We start from the raw sequence: 23,057 nt of genomic DNA on the forward strand, positions 1-23,057 counted from the left end.
TATGAAGAACATAAATGTGCAAAAAGGATCTCCTTTGAAGAATTATCTTGATTTTTTAACAATCTACCCTGTCCTCCACTGGGGAAGATGCCCATCCCCTGATTATTTACAATACAGCTTTCGAACTACTGCACAACATCTGTCACATGTCCATCAGCCCATCACGTCTACACCATTTTTATTAATCCCATTTATGACCATGAACTGAAGCAGAAGTTGCTCCTTAGGTTCCAAATAAATTTCCCCCCCCCCTCACCTTAAACCTTTGTCCCCTAGTTCTTGATTCCCTTAATCTGGATAAAAGACTCTGTTTATTTACTCTATCTATTCCTATCACGATCCTATACATCTGTATAAGATCATCCCTCATCCTCTTGCACTCCAAGGATTTCAAAGGTTCAAAGGTTCAATTGGTGTAATGAAATGAGGATTGCCATTGCAGCACATTAAAAAAGAATACAACATAACAATAATAAAGACATTTATACATAATGCTCGCCGGGTGATGGTGCTCCGGCATTGGGAGAATCCTCTCAGCGGCTTGGGATGCCTGGAACGGCCGCTTCCTTACCGGAGACCATGGCTTCCGGAGCCGACAGGCCGCGCTGGATGGAGCTCCACCACTGGCAATCTCAGCGAGAGATCCCAGGCTCCCGATGTAAAGTACAGCGCCGCCGCCCGCAGCTGGCCGCTCCACAGACCCGCAGCTCCGTGATGTTTTTATCGGCGGTCCCAGCGTGGTAATCCGGGCAAGGGATCACCCGCTCCGCTCCACAATAGCGCTCCAACGCTGTGCCGCCGCCGAAGCCAAAGTTCTGGCCAGTCCCCTCAGGAAAAACCGCTCTAGACCCCGATGGAAAGCCGCGAGGATGGGTCGAAGTTGCTGCTTGGAAGAAGCCGCCTCTTCAACCCTGAACAGCAGTTTCCCCCTTCCCCCCCCCCACCCCCCACATAAAAAAGAATAGACCTCCAAAAACAAAACACTTGACTCACTAAAAATAAAAAAAAGAGGTGAGAAAACGGACAGCTGCAGGCTGGGCAGCCATACCCATACAGGACGGCGCCCCCTATTTTTTCAGTCCTAGCCTGCTCAACCTCTCCCTATAGCTCAGGCCCTCGAGTCATGGCAACATCCTCATAAATTGTCTTTGCACCCTTTCCAACTTAACAGCACATTTCCTATAACATGGTGACCAAAATTGATCATGATACTCCAAATGTGGCCTCACCAATGTCCTGTACAACTGTAACATAGTCTCCCAACTTCCATACTCAATGCTCTGAATAATGAAGGTCAATGTGCCAGAAGTCTTCTAGATCACTCTATCCATCTGTGATGTCACTTTCAAGGAAATATGTACCTGTCCTTCTAGATCCCTCTGCTCTACAACACTCCACAAAGGGCTGCCATTCACTGTGCAGGTCCTGTCCTGATTAGACTTCCAAAATGCAACACCTTGCAATGATATGTATTAAACACCATTAACCATTCGTCAGCCCACCTGCCTAATCAATCAAGATCCTGCTGCAATTGACAACCACCTTCGCTATTTCCATACCACACACTTTAGTGTCATCACCAAACTTACTAATTGTACCTTGTGCGCTCTCATCCACATCATTGATATGGGTGACAAACAGCAATGGGCCCAGCACTGAACCTGGAGTCACGCCACGATGCACAAGCCTCCAGCTGAAAAACAACCTTGCACCATCACCCTCTGCTTCCTTCCCTGAAGCCAATTCTCTATCCAGTTGGCTAGTTCTCTTTGAATCCCATGCAATCTAACCTTCCAGAGCAGCCTATCATGAGTAACCATGCCAAATGCCGTGCTGAAATCTATATATACAACTACAGCACTGCCCTCTTCAACCTCTTTGGCTGCATCATCAAAACGCTCAATTAGATTTGTGAGACATAATCTCCTACATACAAAACGGAGCTGACTATCCCTAATAAGTCCTTGTCTATCTAAATGCGTGCGCATCTTATCCCTCAGAATACTCTCTAGTAAGTTTCTGCCCACAGATGTTAGAGTCAATGGCCTAAGGTTCCCAGGCATTTCCTTGCAGCTCTTCTTAAATAGAGACACACCATTAGCCACCCTCCAGTCTTCCTGAACCTCACCTGTATTTAGAGATGACTCATAAATATCAGCCTTCTCCAGCTTCCCACAGTGTCCACGGATATATTGGGTCAGGCCTGGGAGATTAGTCCACCTTCATATACATTAGGCCCATCAGCACCTCTATGACTGTAAAAATTTCCCAATCCTCATGTGTTTCTCCACAGTAAAAACAGAGGACGTTGCCCATCTCCTATGGCTTCATACAGAGTTGACCACTTTAATTCCTGAGGGGCCCTATTCTCTCTATGGTTTCCCTTTTTCCCTTTGTGTACATAAAATCTCTTGAGATTATCCTTAATATTATCCATCTCCTGCCCCCTTTTCCCCCTCATGATTTACTTGTTTAGCATGCTCCCAAAATTCCTGCAGTGATGCACCTGATCATACACCTTAGAAAGTTGGAGCATTACCTCCCTCGTCTTGTTTTCAGTGCCATGACTAACGAATGCAAGTGACTTCTTAACCATGGATACACAAGAGAATACAGGTTCAGGAATCTTTATCAACATACAATAGACAATAGACAATAGACAATAGACAATAGGTGCAGGAGTAGGCCATTCGTCCCTTCGAGCCAGCACCGACATTCAATATGATCATGGCGGATCATCCACAATCAGTACCCCGTTCCTGCCTTCTCCCCATATCCCCTGACTCTGCTATTTTTAAGAGCTCTATCTAACTCTCTCTTGAATGCATCCAGAGAATTGGCCTCCACTGCCTTCTGAGACAGAGAATTCCAAAGATTCACAACCCTCTGGATGAAAATGTTTATCCTCATCTCCGTTCTAAATGGCCTACCCCTAATTCTTAAACTGTGGACCCTGGTTCTGGACTCGCGTAACATCAGGAACATGTTTCCTGCCTCTAGCATGTCCAATCCCTTAATAATAGTAAGATTAAACGAGAACTTACCAGTTTGAAGTTTGATCTTGATTTTATGAGGAGTTACGATGAGCAATTACGTGAAGAAGGGCCGTCCGTCCGCATGCGCGCCAATCTTCAAAGCAGCAGTGTTAAATCACAGATAAAAAGAAGACCTGAGAATAGTAAGATTGTGAAGAAACTAGAACTTCCATATGACCTTGATAGTATGAGGGTGGGAGCGGTGGGCACGTAATCGCTCATCGCAACTCCTCATAAAATCAAGATCAAACTTCAAACTGGCAAGTTCTCGTTTAATCTTACTATTTTACTTCGGAGTCACGTGAGTGACTACGTGAAGATTTCAAAGCCCTGTGATTTTACGCTGGTTACGAATCCGGGCGTCACACACTGAATGGATTGACCATGGATGCGTGTAATCATTAAAGCATTCAGACATTACATAGTTAAGTGTAAAGGTATTTTAGACGTGGTCCTTAGTCCTTCACTAAGTCTTTATTAAGACACTACATCCACACGTCCCAGCACTGACCACAACTGGTCTACACACGTACTGGAACCAAGAGAGGGAGGGTGCATGCAGATACTACAGTTATACTACCTAAGGTGGGAGTGTCAAATGGTAATGAGGTAGCTACATATTTGGTTGCATGCATAACCACCTACATTAAGTAAAGACACTGATGCTTTAAATGAATGAAAAGTTTAAAAAAAATAGTTACCCCTCCCAACCTTGGGCGGAAACTAAGGGACAGAACTTAAAATGGTACGTGCAAACACCCCCAGTCTGGTTATGGGTTTGTTATAAAACCGGTGGACCGTTATTTCATTCGTCCATCCTGCAGCCACTAGGATGTCGACAAGGAGCACGTCCATAGCTCTTGCTGCCGACGTAGATGCAGCCCTGGTGGAGTGAGATTTAACCATATAAATGTTCACTCCTGCTACTGCCATTACCTCCTTTGACCATCTGGAGATGGTTTGAGTTGACACCTTCTGGTGTGGTTTTTTATGGCTGGTTGTTCTGAGCCTCTGAGGTTCTCCGTAACTCTCAGATAGTGGTGTTAGTATGTTACCACACACACACAACCGTTGGTCCTCTGGATATGCCAAGAATTGGATCTTCATCCCTGGCATTCCTGGTCTGCTCTGTTTTATCAGGTTCCTGATTATGAATGTTATGTTGTTCATATTGGTGGTCATGTAGTCCAACCGTAGCTTTTGCAGTGTCTGGACTCTTTGTCAGCATATCACCTTCAAGGTTAGTTATAGGCGGTCCCCACTGTCAAAGTAGGGTTAGTACCATGCTCACATCCCATGTGTGCGTGTACATTGGCCTTGGAGGTATTAAATTGTAAATTCCCTTCATGAATTTTGTTGTAAAGGTGTGCGTTCCTATCGACCCGTGCCCTGCTTCCAGCATCAGATAGGAGGAGAGTGCGCCTCTGGCACCATAGATTGCACTATAACTTTGTTTATAGTTATAGTACAGAGTTGATAGGAACTCCAAGACATCCGTTATCGGAACTGTGTTGTATTTGTTCGGACAGTTCTATGCCTTGAAATGGCCTCCTCAGAATCTGCAGACCAACAAGTTAATACGTTCATGTAGTGGATGATTACTCCCTGTAACTGGGTTCACTAGGAGGTCCCTGCTCTTGGGTACAGCCATAACTGACTGGACTATAGTTCCCAAAATGTTTTGGGGACCAGGCTTGAGTAGGCCAATCTGGCACTACCAATATGCCTGTTGCTTAGTCTTGCTTGATTTTGGTCAAGCATCGGTTTGTGACAGATTGGCGGAAAACATACATAAACATTCCTCCCCAATTGAGGGAGAAAGCATCCACTGCCTTTGCTCCTGGATCCAGCTCGCAGGACACATATCTGGGTAACTGATGGTTTAGTCTAGATGCAAACAGATCAATATCTGGTATGCCAAATCGTGTAGTTATTTCTTTAAATACTGCCTGATTCAACATCCATTCTGTGTTGTTATTAAACATTCGTGATCCAGCATCTGTCACTGTGTTATATCTACCTCGTAGATAGACCGCTGTTACCCAAATATTCCTCTCGATACACCAGTGCCAAGTGAGGTTCGACAATCTGTCGTAAGATACAGATTTTACACCACCCTTGTGATAACACCGCAGTGGTGTTATAAATCTGAATTTGAACAAGCACAGGTTGCATGTTGCTACAAAAAACCTTGAGTCCATATTGTGCCCCCAACAATTCTGGGTAATTGATTCCATGTGTTGGGGAATTACAGACTCCTGCTCATTCCATCAGCCCCCACAGCTCTAGACTGTGTTAGTGGCTCCCCATCCTTAGCCGCTTGCATAGGTCTGAAGAACCCCCGATGGCTTTCGAGCAAAATTTCCCTTGAGCTGTCTCACGTTCGTTATCCACCATAGTTATTCAACAATGGCCTCTGCTGGCAATCCATAGTTTTGCCAATTTGGCCTGCATGGAATCTGAGTGTTCGTTCCTTTGCTCGCTGTAAATTCTGGTAATGCAAAGGCCTGTGACGTACAGCTGGAAATGCAGCTACTATTTGCCAATTACACTCGCTGTTTGCCTGATAGATGGCTAGTATTTGACTATCAGGTCATAGCAGGCTTAATTAAATATGGTTGTTTGCCCCTAGGCAAAGTCACCAACATATTTACTGTTTTTGATAGTAAATTATAGGTAATCAATTACCCTTGTAGGTGTCAATTTTGTTTTAACTGGATGGATGAGGTATCCAAGTCTTTCAAACAGGGTTTTGGTTTGCTTTGACTGATGCTTCTGCCAATTATTGGTGACTCCAAAATGAAAATGTCCTCCAAATATGCCATTACTATGTGGTTCTGAGACCTTTGTAGACCCAGAATTGGTTTCCGTAGTTTAGTCAATAGTCTAGGAGCTGATGTCAACCCATTTGGCAGAGCCATGCCATCCAGTTAAACTTCAAATATCTCCTGTTCATAGTGAATAGACACCGAATAGTATGCATCTTTGTGGTCGATGCATGCCATGTGACCATTTTATAGGAAGCTCCTATAAAACAGTTGTTAGACCGTAATAAAAAAAATTGCTGTTCTGAAAGTCTGTACTGCACATATGAGTTAAACCTGGATGAAGTGACATCCTCCATCTGTCACCTGTCCTGAAAGGCAATCCTGCCCATAATACTGGGCCTGCCTTGAAGTCAACTCCGGTCCGAGTTCCAAGTCTGCTTGGAACCTATGCATGTTGTACAGTAAATATAATCACATGTTATTATCTGTTTTTTAAAACCAGATCTGAAATTCATGTTATTGTCATTTTGAACAAAAACACAAGAGTAAAATTACCAACATGTAACTGGTCCACAATCCCTTGTTTCAGTAAACCCAGACCCACCTACCTCCATGGCTACCGGTGGTCTTGTGGTAAGCCCAAAGGCCCCTGATGCGGGTTCCTTTTCTCTCCTTGATTGGGAGTAGGACTGGTAGGGAGTGTGGATTCCATGTTTCTCCTGACCTCTGCTTGGGTCTTGGTCTGAAAACCTCATCATACTGAGCCTGCCTTGTAGGATAATTTAGACCATAATTCTGAGTCTACCTTGAAAGACGACTGATCATATTTCCGTGCCCAGCTTTCAAGCTACCACCGGCTTCAGTGAACCGCTTACCCCCTATGGAGGTGTGGGGTGTGTTGTCGCCTACTGATGAAGTTTTGCTTGTCGTTGGTACCTTGATTGGTCTGACAGCTTTTGCTTCCTTCTTCTGGTCTTACCTGAAGAGAGGATTCGGCGGCTGGTTTCTCCAAAGTCACCCTGAGAGCACTGTTCCCTTGCTGGCATTTGTAGCGTGTGGATATTCTGCCAACTACTGGCTCTTGAGAGCATATGCATGTGCTTCAGTATGTTCATACTTTAAATTCGAGATCAGTTACCTACTGATCACTCACACTCCCCTCCACTGAGAGTGTGATTTGCAGGCAGCCCTGAAAACAGGTGCTGCCGCAGGCCCCTGAGGATACCTGCGCTGACATGGCCCCTCCAGCGGACCTAAATGAGGTTCTTGCTATGGGTCAGATTGAAACTGACCGTGAATGCTCCTCTCCTCAGAGCAGGAGACATTTGTGCAGCCCTGAAACAGGTGCCACTGCCTGCGGGTTCTCCATAATACCCGGGCTGTCAATTAGCTAGATCTCCATCCAGGGAAGCACCCAGTGGAACCTGGATGATTGCAGAAATACTTATTTTCTTTTGTTTGTATGGAAGCTTATTATTCATTTTATGTAAAGCACTTTGGTGTCAATGCGAGTTGACTTAAACAGTGCTATATAAGTAAAACTTACTTACTTACTTCCTTTCTTCTGCTTGTCCCTGGGAAGGTTTCCTCCCCTGTTCTTTTGTACTCTGATTCAGAGTGGTTTCTTCCATATGTACTTCCCCCTCCAATGGGGAAGACATTGGGCTGCCCCATGTGTGAGGCTCTTGGCACGGCCTGCTTTAGAGGCCCGTGCTGATACAGCTCCCTCCTTTGGAGCAGATCATTGTTGGAGCAACTTCTCCATAAGTTGCTCCATGTGGGAGAGTCATCCTCAGACGCTCTCCGTTGAGGGAGGGTATCCCTCTTCCCCGGACTCATCTGAGTCAATGGGTTTGTTAGACTTGCGGGTGGTATTACGTCCCGCAGGACCACCACGGAGCTCCTCCTCCTGCACGAAGTCTCCTGCCGATTCTGCTGCCGGCGCTAATGTCGGGAACAAGACCGTCGCCCGCTACTGGGAAAGCTGCGGTCTTTGGCAGCCGACTTCCCCGCGGACTGTCTCCTCGACATCTGGGCTCTGAAACTACAAAAAGCTTCAAGCCCGAAAGAACGCAGGTAAGTAATTCAACTTTCCTTACCTGCCCATCCCGACGGCTGGGAGGACACAGTGCCTGCCAGTCCGTCGTGCGCGTTGCGTTCAGACGTAATGACGCACACTTAGACGGACGGCCCTTCTTCACGTAGTCACTCACGTGACTCCGAAGTAAAATCTTATATGTGTCAGTAAGATCCACTCTCATCCTAAATTCTAGAGTATACAAGCCCAGTCACTCCATTCTATCAACATATGACAGTCCCACCATCCCGGGAATTAACCTCGTGAACCTACGCTGCACCCACTCAATAGTAAGAATGTCCTTCCTCAAATTTGGGGACCAAAACTGCACACAATACTGCAGGTGTGGTCTCACTAGGGCTCTGTACAACTGCAGAAGGACCTATTTGTTCTTATATTCAACTCCGCTTCTTATGAAGGCCAACATACCATTAGCAATTTGCTGGGGAAGCTCATAGACACGAACTGCAAATGCTGGTTTTCAAAAAAAGACACTAAGTGTTGGGGTAACTGAGCGAGTCAGACAGCATCTCCAGACAACATTAATAGGCGATGTCTTGGGTCAGGATCCTCCAGAGATGTTGCTTGGCCTGAAGAAGAGTCTTGACCCAAAATGTCACCTATTCTTTTCACCAATGATGCTGCCTGACCCAGTGAGTTACTCCAGCTTTTTGCATCTATCTTCAGCGTAAATCAGCATCTGCAGCTCCATCCTACACACGTTGCCTGACCGGTTGACTTACTCCAGCACTTAGTTTTTCTATGCTGGAGAAACTCAGTGCGTCAATTGTCTTGGGTCAATGCCTGCATCAGGGGGAGGAGGAGTGTTGGAGTTTGGAGACAGAGGCTGTTGGAGAATAGTTAGAGGCAAACAATTCTTAACTGCTGCCATGGTGTTGCTAGCCCTGACAGCAATCTGTTTGTGGAGGTATATTTTAGTGCAATGGTCACATATTCATGGTCAGTTGAGGACATTAGAGCACGGAGCATAGGCTGCCATTTAACCATGACTAAAAATTATAAACCTAAAAAGTCATTAAAAGGCAACATATTCTATTTGGAACAAACCAGAAGCTACTGCTTATGCAGTACTCAGCAGGCCAAACGACATTCAGAGGAAAAGAAACAGTCAAGTTTCCTGTCAATGAGACTTCATCAGATGAACTATCAATGCTGTTCCCGGTCGACTGATTGCTTCCCGTATTTTCAGTTTGTGCTTTGGATTACCAGCATCTGTAGGTTCTGACCCAATTAATATTCCACCTTGACTTCTCTGATGGACAAGGTATTCTTCGGCTCAGATTTCCCAAGGTTGTGATCACTGAGACATGTGAAATGAAATCCTTCAGCTACAAGCTATACACTCGTGTCTTGATTGGTCCAGAAGTAAAGATCACGCTGAGCCTGTCTCAAACCTTCTGTTCCTTTCTCTGGCCTTTATTCCAACAATATGCCCATCATAAAAATCCCCCTTGCCGATGTTGACCTGTTAAGGGTCTGTCCCATTGTGGGGACCTAATTTGCGAGTTTAGAAGAGTTTGCGCTCGCCACAAACTCACAACATGGTGGACACGTGGTCCTCTAGGAGGTCACTGTAACTCTCCTTCATGCTCTAGAGAAGTTCCCGCATACTCGCGGCCTCAGTTTGTTCGAGGTGAATTTTTTAGTATGCTGAAAATTGTCCGTGAGTAAAAATTGGTCGGCATGGAAAAAATCAATATTTTTTTACTCATAGGTTTAGTCGAAGTAGGTCGTAGTAGGTCGGCATGTTATTCGTAGGTAATCGAAGGCAATCAAAGGTAGTCGAAGGTAGTCAAAGGTAGTCGAAGGTGGTCTTCTTCACTCTCCACTATTCGGTGTCCAATTTTCCCGAGAGCATCGGCGAGTAAATCGTAGATAGTCGAAGCTCGTCTTCAACATAGTCGAAGGAGGTCTTCTACATATTCGTGGAAGGTTCTACACGTAGTCGAAGGAGGTCGTAGGAGGTGTTCTACTTCGGCGATACAACTAAACCATGACACGCTCCTAAACGCTCCCAAACTCTCCTAAACTCACAAATTAGGTCCCCACAGTGGGACAGGCCCTTTACCTGCCATGCTTAGTCCTACCTCTCCCTTTTTCCAACTTTATTCTACCCCACCCTACAATCAGTCTGAAGAAGGGTCTTTAACCGAAATGCCACCTATGCTGTTCTCCAGAGATGCTGCTTGACCTGCTGAGTTATTCTATGCCTCTCATAATATTTTATACTTCTATCAGTTATCCCCAGCCCCTAACGCTCTAGAGAAAACAATGCAAGTTTGTCCAACCTCTCCTTTTAGCTAATACCTTCCAATCCAGACAACATTCTGGTAAACTACTTTGCACCCTCTCCAAAACCTCCACATCATGTAATCGGGCTACCAGAACTGCATACAATGCTCCATTAGTGGCATAACCAAAGCCCTAAAAAACAGCAACATGACTTTGTGAATACAGTTTTAGAAAAATGTGTAACTGGCAATAAAAGTGCTTAATTGAAACCTCGTTCGATCAGAGAATGGCACTGTATGAAGCTGAGAAAATTGAATTTTTTTTCATAACCTGAATTTTTTGTTGGGCAGCATAGTGAAATAAGTAGGGTGATCAGAGCTGAATAGTTCGATCTAAAGAAGGATCCTGACCTGAAATATCACCTTTTGGCGGTCTGAAGAACGACAACTGGGGTTTCCAACAGATCTTTATTCAAAAGTTCGATTTCCAGTATACAGGTTCTTTAGACACGTCTGCCCACAACGGTGGTGAGCACTGAACTAACGCGCGCAAGCAAAAACTGCGCAAAACAACGGGCCCTTTCCGAGTCACGTGACCGCGGTTTCCGAACGCCGGGTTCGATCTTTGCTAATGCCAATAGACGCCGCTACATGCCCCCCCCAGAATCCGCGATACGGAAACACACGGGTATATGGACGGTTCGACTGGAACACGTAGTCCGAGGTCGTGGGGCGAGCGTAACAGTAGGGACCGGTAGAAAAGGACCGGGGGAGCGCAAAAAACGTGAACGAGGGACGGGCGTAACAACGGGGACTGGAGAAACTTGACCGGGGGTAACAGGTGCAGAGTGCGGCAAAACGGCTGGTGGACGTCCTCTACGCCATGGAGTAGCCACTGTCACTGGGCTATCCTCGTCGACGTCTGCTGGCTTAAGGTGGTTCACGGAGACGAACTCCTTTCTGCCACCCATGTCCAACGTGAACGTCGAGACACTAGTACTGAGCACCTTGTACGGAACCTCGTACACCCACTGTAACGGCGAGCGATGAGCATCTCTACGGAGAAAAACATAAGCACAATCCCGTAACACAGTAGGCACATGCACCGAAGACGAACCATGCCGGGAAGTGGGAACCGGGACCAAAGTGCGTGCCCGCTCGCGAAGATCCGCTAACAACACTGAGGTTGGAATCTCTTGGTCACGGGGAACAGGCAAGATATCCCCGGGAACTCGCAAAACCGAGCCATAAACCAACTCGGCCGAGGAGGCTTTGAGGTCCTCTTTAGGCGTTGTTCTGATGCCTAGGAGGACCCAAGGTAACTGGTCGACACAATCTGGGCCGGTGAGTTGGGCTTTCAATGCCAACTCGAGGTGCCTGTGGAAACGCTCTACCAACCCGTTGGACTCTGGGTGATAAGCGGTTGTCTGATGCAGCTTCGCGCCATACAGCTGCGCCATACAGCACCACAGGGAGGACGTGAACTGGGCCCCACGATCGGTAGTAATATCTGAGGGGACCTCGAAACGAGCGATCCAATTGGAGATAATGGCCCTCGCGCATGCCTCAGCGGAGGTATCCGTTAACGGTATTGCCTCTGCCCACCTGGTAAACCTGTCCACGATGGTCAGTAAGTGAGTAGCCCCACGTGAACACGGCAAGGGACCCACCAGGTCAACATGGATGTGCAGGAATCTGCCATCCGGGACGGCAAAATCCTAGACCGGCGGATGTACATGTCTCTGCACCTTGGAGGTCTGGCATGGGATGCAGGAACGAGCCCATGCTGCGACCTGCTTCCTTAACCCCTGCCAGACGAACTTTGCCACTACCAAGGCAGAGGTGGCGCGAATGGATGGGTGCCCTAGGCTGTGGATAGTGTCGAATATCCAACGCCGCCAAGCGACCGGAACAATAGGACGGGCTTTGCCCGTTGAGATATCGCAAAGTACTCGCACGCCGGCGGCTCCACAGGGCACCTTAACCAGCTCGAGCCCTGATTCAGCATTGTGGTAAACCTCCATACCGGCATCTGCCTGTTGGGCAGCGGCCAGCTCCTCATAATCTACACCTAGGCTAAGCGCTGAGACTTCGGGCAGCGCTGGACGGGATAACGCGTCAGCCACAACGTTCAGCTTCCCTGCCACATGCCGAATATCGGACGTGAATTCGGAAATGTAGGCGAGGTACCGTTGCAGTGTGGCAGACCAGGGGTCAGATACCTTGTTCAAGGCGAATGTTAGTGGCTTGTGATCGGTGAATGAAGTGAAAGCGCGCCCCTCTAGGAAATAGCAAAAATGGCGGATCACTAGGTAAAGTGTGAGGAGCTCCTGGGTGAAAGCACTATACTTAACTTCGGGGGCTCGCAGCTGCCTGCTGAAAAATGCCAGCGGCACCCAGCGACTACCTACACGCTGCTCGAGGACAGCGCCTACCGCGACGTTAGAAGCGTCTATGGTGAGGGCCGTTTGGGCTGACGCCCTAGGGTGGTCCAGCATAGTGGCATTGGCCAATGCGGTTTTAGCCCCCTCGAACGCCTTCTGTGCCTCCTTAGATCAGACCAGGTCTTTGGGCTTACCAGCCAGGCATTGGAACAACGGCCGCATGATGGCGACTGCTGACGGGATGAATCGGTGGTAGAAGTTAACCATCCTGATAAACCCCTGTAGACCCTTGACCGATAGGGGCCTCGGGAAGCGACGAACAGCGTCGACTTCCTCGGGCAGTGGCTGCGCACCGTGGGAGGTGATGCTATGACCTAAGAAAGAATTGGAGCGCAATCCGAACTGGCACTTCGCAGGGTTGATCATCAACACGTGTTTGCGCAGCCGTTCAAAAAGTAGACGGAGGTGCCTGACATGCTCCGCCTGTGTGCTGCTGGCCACCAGGATATCATCCAGGTAGATGAAAATTAATGGGAAACCCCGAGCGACCTGATCCATTAGTCTTTTGAACGCCTGAGCAGCGTCCTTCAAGCCAAAAAGCATTCTGAGCCATTTGAAATGGCCGAAAGGATTAATGGTGGCCGTTTTAGGGACGTCGTGGTGGTGGACCGGGATTTGATTGTACCCGCGAATAAGGTCAACCTTCGAGAAGAAGGTCGCACCTTCCAGATGGTCCGAGAAATCCGGGATGTTCGGGCCTGGGTACCGATCGGCTGTGGTTACCGCGTTCAAACACCTGTAATCACTGTAAGGTCTCCAACCCTCGGACGCTTTGCGTACCATGTGTAACGGGGAAGCCCAGGGGCTATCCGACCACCGGACGATCTCTAGGTCCTCCATAAGTTGGAACTCGTCTCGTGCAATGCGCAATTTATCGGATGAGAGACGGCGCGAGCGAGCATGTACCGATGGGCCCTCGGTGGAATGTGGTGGACCACGCCATGATGGTGAACAGCCCCATCGAACTGGGGCTTGAGCAACCCTGGGAAGTCGGCGAGCAGGGCTGTGAAAGGTTGCTTGATCTCAGCTATCTCGTCGAATTGCTGTAGGGGCGTTGACGGGTTGCGCGGCTTGGCAGTGAATGGGTCCGACACAGGGACCATGCGTCCGCCTCGCACATCGACTAACAGGGAGAACGTGCGCAAGAAATCGGCCCCCAGGATTGGTTGGGTGACGTCAGCAACGATAAACTTCCACCTGTACTGGTGGGAGTCGAAATTTAGGTTCGCGGTCCGCGTACCGTAAGTGCGAATGTCGCTCCCGTAAACGGCCGAGAGGACGGGTCCCACCTAATCGGCACGAATATCTCGGGCGCTTGGAGGCAGGATACTGGCATAGGCACCGGAATCCACCAGAAAACGGTGGCTGGAATGGCGATCGCGGACGTAGAGGCGTTCGTTTGGGCCGATCGCGTTCGTCTCTATGGACGATCGGCTGGGGAGTTTCCCGGATACGAGCAGGGGCTCCGACATCTTTGGGCTTCGGGTCCATATCGTTGGTGGTAGTAGCACCATATGCATTGACTGTAGACCACTGGCCACGGCGATTCTTTATCGGCGCTGGGCTGGGCTTCCTCTTCCTCTCCTCGATGTCGGCTCAGCTGCACCCGTTGTGTGACCAGGGGGCGGGCGAAATCAAAAACGTCCCGCCGCCTGTGCGCCCACAGTTCGTCAGCTCTCTACGCGAGTTGTCGCGGGTCACTGAAATCAGCTCCGGCGAGCATTAGCTGGACTTCGTCGGGCATCTGCTCCAGGAACGCCTGTTCGAAAAGCAGATACGGGCGGTGCCCGTCCATCAGGGCCAACATCTTCACCATGATGGTTGATGGGCGCCGGTCGCCGACACAGTCCATGTGCAGCAGCCTCGCTGCCCTTTCTCTGCGGCTGAGACCGTAAGCGTGGAATAGCAGGGCCTTCAACCCTTCGTATTTGTCAATGGACGGCGGGTCCCTGATGTAGGGCAACAACCTCGAGGCACCGTCCTGTGGCAAAGCCCCCACCACATGGAAATACATTGCGTCGTCCGTCACGATGCGATGTAGGTGGAACTGTGCCTCAACATGGGCGAACCACACCTGAGGTTGATCAGGCCAAAAGGCTCGCAGTTTAAAGGCCGGTGCGCCCTGCCTCGTGCTGGCCGATTCTGCGGGAACTCTGCATAATTCTACTTGTCTAACGACGTCACCAATTTGGTGGGCTGAAGAACGACAACTGGAGTTTTCAACAAATCTTTATTCAAAAGTTCGATATCCAGTATACAGGTTCTTTAGTCACATCTGCCCACAAGGGTGGTCAGCGCTGAACTAACGCACGCAAGCGGCCCATCCCGAGTCACGTGACCGCGGCTTCCGAACGCCGGGTTCGATCTCTGCGTACGCCAGCAGGCGACGCTACAACCTATCTATATTCTCCAGAGATGCTGCCTGACATGCTGCCAGAGATGCTGCCTGACATGCTGATGCTGCCTGACATGCTGACTTACTCCAGCACGTTGTGTCCTTCTTTTTCTAAACAGTTCATTGTTGGAACAAGATGAAATGCTCAATTATGATCCCCCTCAATGTGTACCTCTACCTTATCACAAACTCATATTTTTGGAAGTAAAATGATGTACTGTTTGTGGTTCGATCATATTTAAAACAAACTCATTGTTTCCATGGAAACCTATTTAAATATAAAATCTGGAAGATGTTATTCTGCAGAAGCGAAACTCGGGAACACCAGTAGGTGGCAGAAGATATCTTTAATTTGCACACATCACTGGGCAGTAATTCACTTGAATGTCTAGAGTAAAGATGCAATATAGGCAATTTTTAACTTGAAATTGTTGGAAATGTTAAAAATAGGGCACACTCACATTTCCTACAATACTCGATGTTCACTGCATCCTCCCAACTTGTTTATTTACACTCAAAATAAACCCCTAATCTTTCGATACAGATGAATGTTGCAAAAATGCAAATAACAAAGGGATTTTTTGCATTAATATAACCATATAACCATATAACAATTACAGCACGGGAAAGAGGCCATCTCGGCCCTTCTAGTCCGTAACACGTATTCTCCCCTAGTCCCATCTACCTGCAATCAGACCATAACCCTCCATTCCTTTCCCGTCCATATAACTATCCAATTTATTTTTAAATGATAAAATCGAACCTGCCTCCACCACCTTCACTGGCAGCTCATTCCACACAGCTACCACTCTCTGAGTAAAGAAGTTCCCCCTCATGTTACCCCTAAACTTCTGTCCCTTAATTCTCAAGTCATGTCCTCTTGTTTGAATCTTCCCTACTCTCAGTGGGAAAAGCTTATCCACGTCAACTCTGTCTATCCCTCTCATCATTTTAAAGACCTCTATCAAGTCCCCCCTTAACCTTCTGCGCTCCAAAGAATAAAGACCTAACTTGTTCAACCTTTCTCTGTAACTTAGTTGCTGAAACCCAGGCAACATTCTAGTAAATCTCCTCTGTACGCTCTCTATTTTGTTAACATCCTTCCTATAATTAGGCGACCAAAATTGTACACCATACTCCAGAATTGGCCTCACCAATGCCTTGTACAAATTTAACATTACATCCCAACTTCTATACTCAATGCTCTGATTTATAAAGGCCAGCACACCAAAAGCTTTCTTTACCACCCTATCTACATGAGATTCCACCTCAGGGAACTGTTCACAGTTATTCCCAGATCCCTCTGTTCACCTGCATTCTTCAATTCCCTACCATTTACCATGTACATCCTATTTTGATTTGTCCTGCCAAGATGTAGCAGCTCACACTTATCAGCATTAAACTCCATCTGCCATCTTTCAGCCCACTCTTCCAACTGGCATAAATCTCTCTGTAGACTTTGAAAATCTACTTCATTATCCACAACCCCACCTATCTTAGTACCATCTGCATACTTACTAATCCAATTTACTACACCATCATCCAGATCATTGATGTACATGACAAACAACAGTGGACCCAACACAGATCCCTGTGGCACCCCACTAGTCACTGGCCTCCAACCTGACAAACAGCCATCCACCATTACTCTCTGGCATCTCCCATTCAGCCACTGTTGAATCCATCTTGCTACTCCACCATTAATACCCAACAATTGAACCTTCTGAACCAACCTTCCATGAGGAACCTTGTCAAAGGCCTTACTGAAGTCCATATATACAACATCCACTGCTTTACCCTCATCAATTTCCCGAGTAACCTCTTCAAAAAATTCGTGAAATTTAGACAAACATGACCTTCCAGGCACAAATCCATGTTGACTGTTCCTAATCAGACCCTGTTTATCCAGATGCTTATATATTATCTCTAAGTATCCTTTCCATTAATTTACCCACCACTGACGTCAAACTAACAGGTCTATAATTGCTAGGTTTACTCTTAGAACCCTTTTTAAACAATGGAACAACATGCGCAGTACGCCAATCCTCCGGCACTATTCCCGTTTCTAACGACATTTGAAATATTTCTGTCATAGCCCCTGCTATTTCTAAACTAACTTCCCTCAATGTCCTAGGGAATATCCTGTTTGGACCTGGAGACTTATCCACTTTTATATTTTTCAAAAGTGTCAGTACTTCCTCTTCTTTGAATCTCATAGTTTCCATAGCTACTCTACTTGTTTCCCCTACCTCACATAATTCAATATCCTTCTCCTTGGTGAATAGCGAAGAAAAGAAATTGTTCAATATCTCCCCCATCTCTTTTGGTTCTGCAGATAGCTGTTCACTCTGACTCTCTAATGGACCAATTTTATCCCTCGTTATCCTTTTGCTATTAGTATAGCTGTAGAAACCCTTTGGATTTATTTTCACCTTACTTGCCAAAGCAACCTCATATCTTCTTTTAGCTTTTCTAATTTCTTTCTTAAGATTCTTTTTACATTCTTTATACTCCTCAAGCACCTCATTTACTCCGCTGCCTATAATAATTGTAGATCTCTCTCTTTTTTTCCGAACCAAGTGTCCAATTTCCCTTGAAAACCATGGCACTTTCCAATTTTTACTATTTCCTTTCAACCGAACAGGGACATAAAGATTCTATACTCTTAAAATTTCACCTTTAAATGTCTTCCATTTCTCTTCCACATCTTTCCCATAAAAAAAAAAGTCCCAATTCACTCCTTTTAAATCCTTTCGCATCTCCTCAAAGTTAGCCTTTCTCCAAACAAAAATCTCAACCCTAGGTCCAGTTCTGACCCTCTCCATAATTATATTGAAACTAATGGTATTGTGATCACTTGACCCGAACTGTTCCCCAACGCATACCTCTGCCACCTGACCCGTCTCATTTCCTAACAGGAGGTCCAGCACCGCCCCTTCTCTAGTAGGTACCTCTATGTATTGCTGCAAAAAACTATCCTGCACACATTTTACAAACTCCAAACCATCCAGCCCATTTACAGAATGTGTTTCCCAGTCTATGTGTGGAAAATTGAAATCTCCCACAATCACTACCTTGTGCTTACTACTAATATCTGCAATCTCATTACATATTTGCTCTTCCAGTTCTCGCTCCCCATTTGGCGGTCTATAATACACCCCTATAAGTGTTGCTACCCCGTTCCCATTTCTCAGTTCCACCCAAATAGCCTCCCTAGACGAGCCCTCTAATCTATCCTGCCAAAGCACTGCTGTAATATCTTCCCTGATAAGCAATGCAACACCTCCACCTCTTGCCCCTCCAATTCTATCACACCTGAAGCAACGAAATCCTGGAATATTTAAATTAAAATTAAATTTCTTTATTTATATAGCACATTTTTAGTCAACTTGCATTGACCCCAAAGTGCTTCACATAATTACATCCACACACACAGGCAAAGGTGGGTGAAGTGTCTTGCCCAAGGACCCACACAGGCAAAGGTGGGTGAAGTGTCTTGCCCAAGGACACAACGACAGTATGCACTCCAAATGGGATTCGAACCAGCTACCTTCCGGTTGCCAGCCGAACACTTAGCCCATTGTGCCATCTGTCGTCCAATCACAGCCCTTCTGCAGCCATGTTTCACTGATCGCCACAACAGCATACTTCCAGGTGTCAATCCAGGCTCTAAGTTCATCCACCTTTCTTACAATTCTTAGACATTGCCTGAATTAATTAAGCATAAAGATAAAGTCACCTGATATCGTATTAAGAGTTTGAAGGGCTGGAAGGAAGTAGTACCTCCTCCCACCACGTAGAGTAGCTGCAGTGTAAAAAGAAGCAGTGATAACAACATTGACCCTGCTTTTAAAGGAGGTAGGTCTTAGCTGAAGGTTGACAAGAGTGTGAAGAAATGAAGTAGATTTGCTTCTCATTTAAATCTAAAGGAAGAAAACAATTTACTAAATATATCTTTATATTTAAAACACTCTTTTCAAGCTTTCATTTGACAAGCTACAGGTCATTAATCTTAATAACTCCTGTAATGGCTTGGTGGTAAAAATAAAAATAGATTGCGAGGCAGCTTGGATTGTTAAAATAACTAGATAAATACAAGTTGTCTTTATAAACACCTTTCATTAACTCAGACCATAGCAAAATACATCACGCTCAAATTAATTATTTTACAGTCAACATTGTAATGAAGGAAATATTACATTAGTATTATTTAATGGTTTAGTTTGGGTTAGTTTAGTTTAGTTCAGAGATGCAGTTTGGAAACAGGCCCCTTGGACCATCGAGTCCCCACCGACCAGCAATCCCCACACGCTAACACACTAGGGACAATTTGCAATTGTACCAAGCCAATTAGCCTACAAGTAGTTGGAGTAAGTAGTTGGAGTATGAGGGGAAACCGAAGCACCTGGACACTGGACATGAGGTAAACGCACAAAGTCCAAACAGACAACACCCCTAGTCCAGGTCGAACCTGGGTCTCTGGTGATTTAAGGCAGCAACTCTACCATTGCGCCAACATACCCAATCTATTCCTCTCATGATTTTGTACACCTCTATAAGTCCTCTCAATTTCCTTGAAGAACAGAACATCCGCATCAAGCTGTGGCAATCTGTTGTAGTAAAGTGTTTGGGAAGTTAGTGAACATCTTGAGGCACTTTGAAGGGAGTACAAGAAAGACAAGTGGAAATAGTTGAATGAGCATGGTTCCTTTTGAGCAACCCATATATGTAGACCAAGTCCTATGGCAGAATCTAGAGAATCCATCTAGCTCTCAGATTCCACAGGGGAAGCAAATTTAGTTTAGTTTAGTTCAGAGAAACAGCATGGAAAGAGGCTGAAGATAGACACAAAATCCTGGAGTAACTCAACTTCTCTGGAGAGAAGGAATGGTGATAGAAACATAGAAAATAGGCGCAGGATGAGGCCATTCGGCCCTTCGAGCCAGCACCGCCATTCATTGTGATCATGGCTGATTGTCCCCAATCAATAACCCGTGCCTGCCTTTTCCCCATATCCCTTGACTCCGCTAGCCCCTAGAGCTCTATCTAACTCTCTCTTAAATCCATCCAGTGATGTTGTGGGTTGGGACCCTTCTTCAGTCTAGAGTCAGGGGAAAGAGAAACAAGAGGTGTAGACGGTGATGTGGAGATATAGAACAAATGATTGAAAGATCTGTAAAAAAGTAATGATGATAAAGGAAACAAGCCATTGTTAGCTGTTTGCTGGGTGAGAATGAGAAGCTGGTGCGACTTGCGTGGGGGAGGGATGGAGAGAGACGGAGAATGCAGGAGTCACTTGAACTTAGAGAAATCAGTATTCATACCACTAGGAAACAGGCCCTTTGGCCAAACAAGTCCACACTGACCATTGATCACTTTGTCACACTAGTTATATGTAATATTACTTTCTCATCCACTCCATATGTATTAGGAACTATTTTCTTCTTTACAAAGGCCAATTGACCTCCAACCTCACACATCTTTGGGATATGGGAGGAAATTGGTGCACCCAGAGGAAATTCAAACTGTCATAGAGAAAACTGAGGTACCCACTTGCTTCAAGAAGACCACCATCAACCCAGTGCCAAAGAAAAGCAAGATCTAATGCCTAAACGACTATCATCCTGTGGCCCTGACTTCCACCATAATGAAATGTTTTGAGAGGCTAGTTATGGAACGAATTAACTCCAGTCTACCCAGCGGTCTTGCCCCACTGCTGTTCGCCTACTGCCACAACAGGGCCACAGACGATGCCATCGCCCTAGCCCTACATTCATCCCTGGAACACCTGGATAAGAGAGACAGCTACGTCAGACTCCTATTCATTGTCTATAGCTCTGCCTTCAACACCATTATACCAGCCAAGCTCATCAACAAACTCGCAGGACTTGGAGTCAGCACATCTCTGCAACTGGATCCTCAACTTCCTGACCAACAGACCCTAATCAGTGAGGATAGGGAACAAATCATCTTCTACAATAATCCTCAACACTGGTGCTCTTCAAGGATGTGTCCTCAGCCTGCTTTTCTCCACCTTGTCCACCCACGTCCGTGCAGTCATGTACAAATCTAATTCAATTTGCAAATTCGCAGACTACACCACCGTTGTGGGCCGGATATAATTAAATGACAATTAAAACACAAAGTACATGCGCTATAACACCAGCATAAGCGCTCAACCAAGAAAACCAAGCCCAAAGCCAAATTACTATCTAAACTGAATATACCAACTTATGCTAAGACAATAATTAACTCCATTTGCAATAAACAGATACCCACATGTCGACAAGCTAATTAAAAAAAACTAATCATGTAGATGCAGGGGTTATCAAGTGGGCACCTCCCCTCACTGGTGTTTCATTGAGTTAGGCCCACGACACCTCAAGAAGGCTCAACAGTTAGTCCTGGCTTCCCAGAACAAACCCCCTCAATACCTGCTCTCACCACCTATGCTGGGGTGGGAGATTGCAACCTTCACGTGGTCCACCCTGTGTGCAATAAACCTGGCATGCACAAACAGAAGATCAAACAGAACAAGTTGTCTTACAGCTTTAGGCTGTGCACGCCATACGCAAGAAGAAGACCACCTATGCTACCATCAAATAATGATGAGTCGGAGTACAGGAAGGAGATTGAGAACCTCCTGTCCTGGTGTTGAGACAACAACAGTCTGAAGAAGGGTTTCGGCCCGAAACGTCGCCTATTTCCTTCGCTCCATAGATGCTGCTGCACCCGCTGAGTTTCTCCAGATTTTTGTGAACCTTTATCTCAATGTCAGCAAGACAAAGGAGATAGTGATCGACTTCAGGAAAACATACCCCAGTTTGCATTGATGGCGCCGAAGTAGTGATGGTTGAAAACTTCAAATTCCTGAGAGTAAATATCACCAACGGACAGCATCTCCTGGACCACCCATCTTGAAGCAACGGCCAAGAAAGCACACCAATGCCTCTACTTCCTAAGAAGGCTTAGGAAGTTTGGCATGACCCCAACAACCCCCACCAACTTCTACAGTGGCGCCGTAGAAAGTATTGTGTGCAGGAAAGAACTGCAGATGATGGTTTAAATCGAAGGTAGACACAAAATGCTGGAGCAACTCAGCGGGACAGGCAGTATCTCTGGAGAGAAGGACTGGGTGACGTTTCAGGTCAAGACCCTTCTTCAGACTCTGCTTCAAAAGTATTTTTATCGGGTAAAGGAACAGCTCCATCTGACTGCAAGAAATTGCAGCGAATTGTGAATGCAGCCCAGACCACCACACAAACCAACCTCCCTTCCATTGACTCCATTTATACCTCACACTGCCTCGGCACGACCAGCAGCATAATCAAGGATGAGTTGCACCCTGGCCACTCCCTCTTCTCCCCTCTCCCATTGGGCAAAAGGTATAGAAATGTGAAAACGCAAACCTGCAGATTCAGGGGCAGTTTCTTCCCAGCTGTTATCAGGCAACTGAACCATACTACCATAATCAGAGAGCAGTCCTGAACTACTATTGGACTATATTTGATCAGACTTTACAGGCTTTACCTTGCACTAAACGTTATTCCCTTATCACATATCTGTACACTGTGGATGGCTCGATTATAATCATGGATTGTCTTTCTTCTGGCTGGTTAGCACGCAACACAACACTGTAACTTTTCACTGTACCTCGGTACACGTGACAATAAACTGAACTAAACTGAACATGCAAACTGCACAAAAACAGCACCCGAAGTCAGGTTTGAACCTGGGCCTCTTCGGCCTTGAGGTAGCAACTCTACCAGTTGCACCACTGTACTGCCAAAACTAGACAACTAAAAAGAAAAAAAAGAAACTATTGTGGCTGATCAAAATGATTGCTATTGAGTCTAGTACAGGATCATGCGTAACTGTAACTTCTGACTAAAGGGCACTAGATTTCAGCCTAGACAGAGATATGGACTAAGTGGGGTGTATATTTTTTTAAATAGGTGATCGTCAATCATATTTTTACAGTCTTAATTTTACAAAATAATTTTACACAAAGAATTTTAAATGTTAAATGTTAATGAAAAAGAATGTAAAAAATAGAAACCCATTTTAGTGAACTTCAATCATATAT

This window comes from Amblyraja radiata, chromosome 1 (genome assembly GCF_010909765.2).
Source record: "Amblyraja radiata isolate CabotCenter1 chromosome 1, sAmbRad1.1.pri, whole genome shotgun sequence".
Classification (NCBI taxonomy): domain Eukaryota; kingdom Metazoa; phylum Chordata; class Chondrichthyes; order Rajiformes; family Rajidae; genus Amblyraja; species Amblyraja radiata.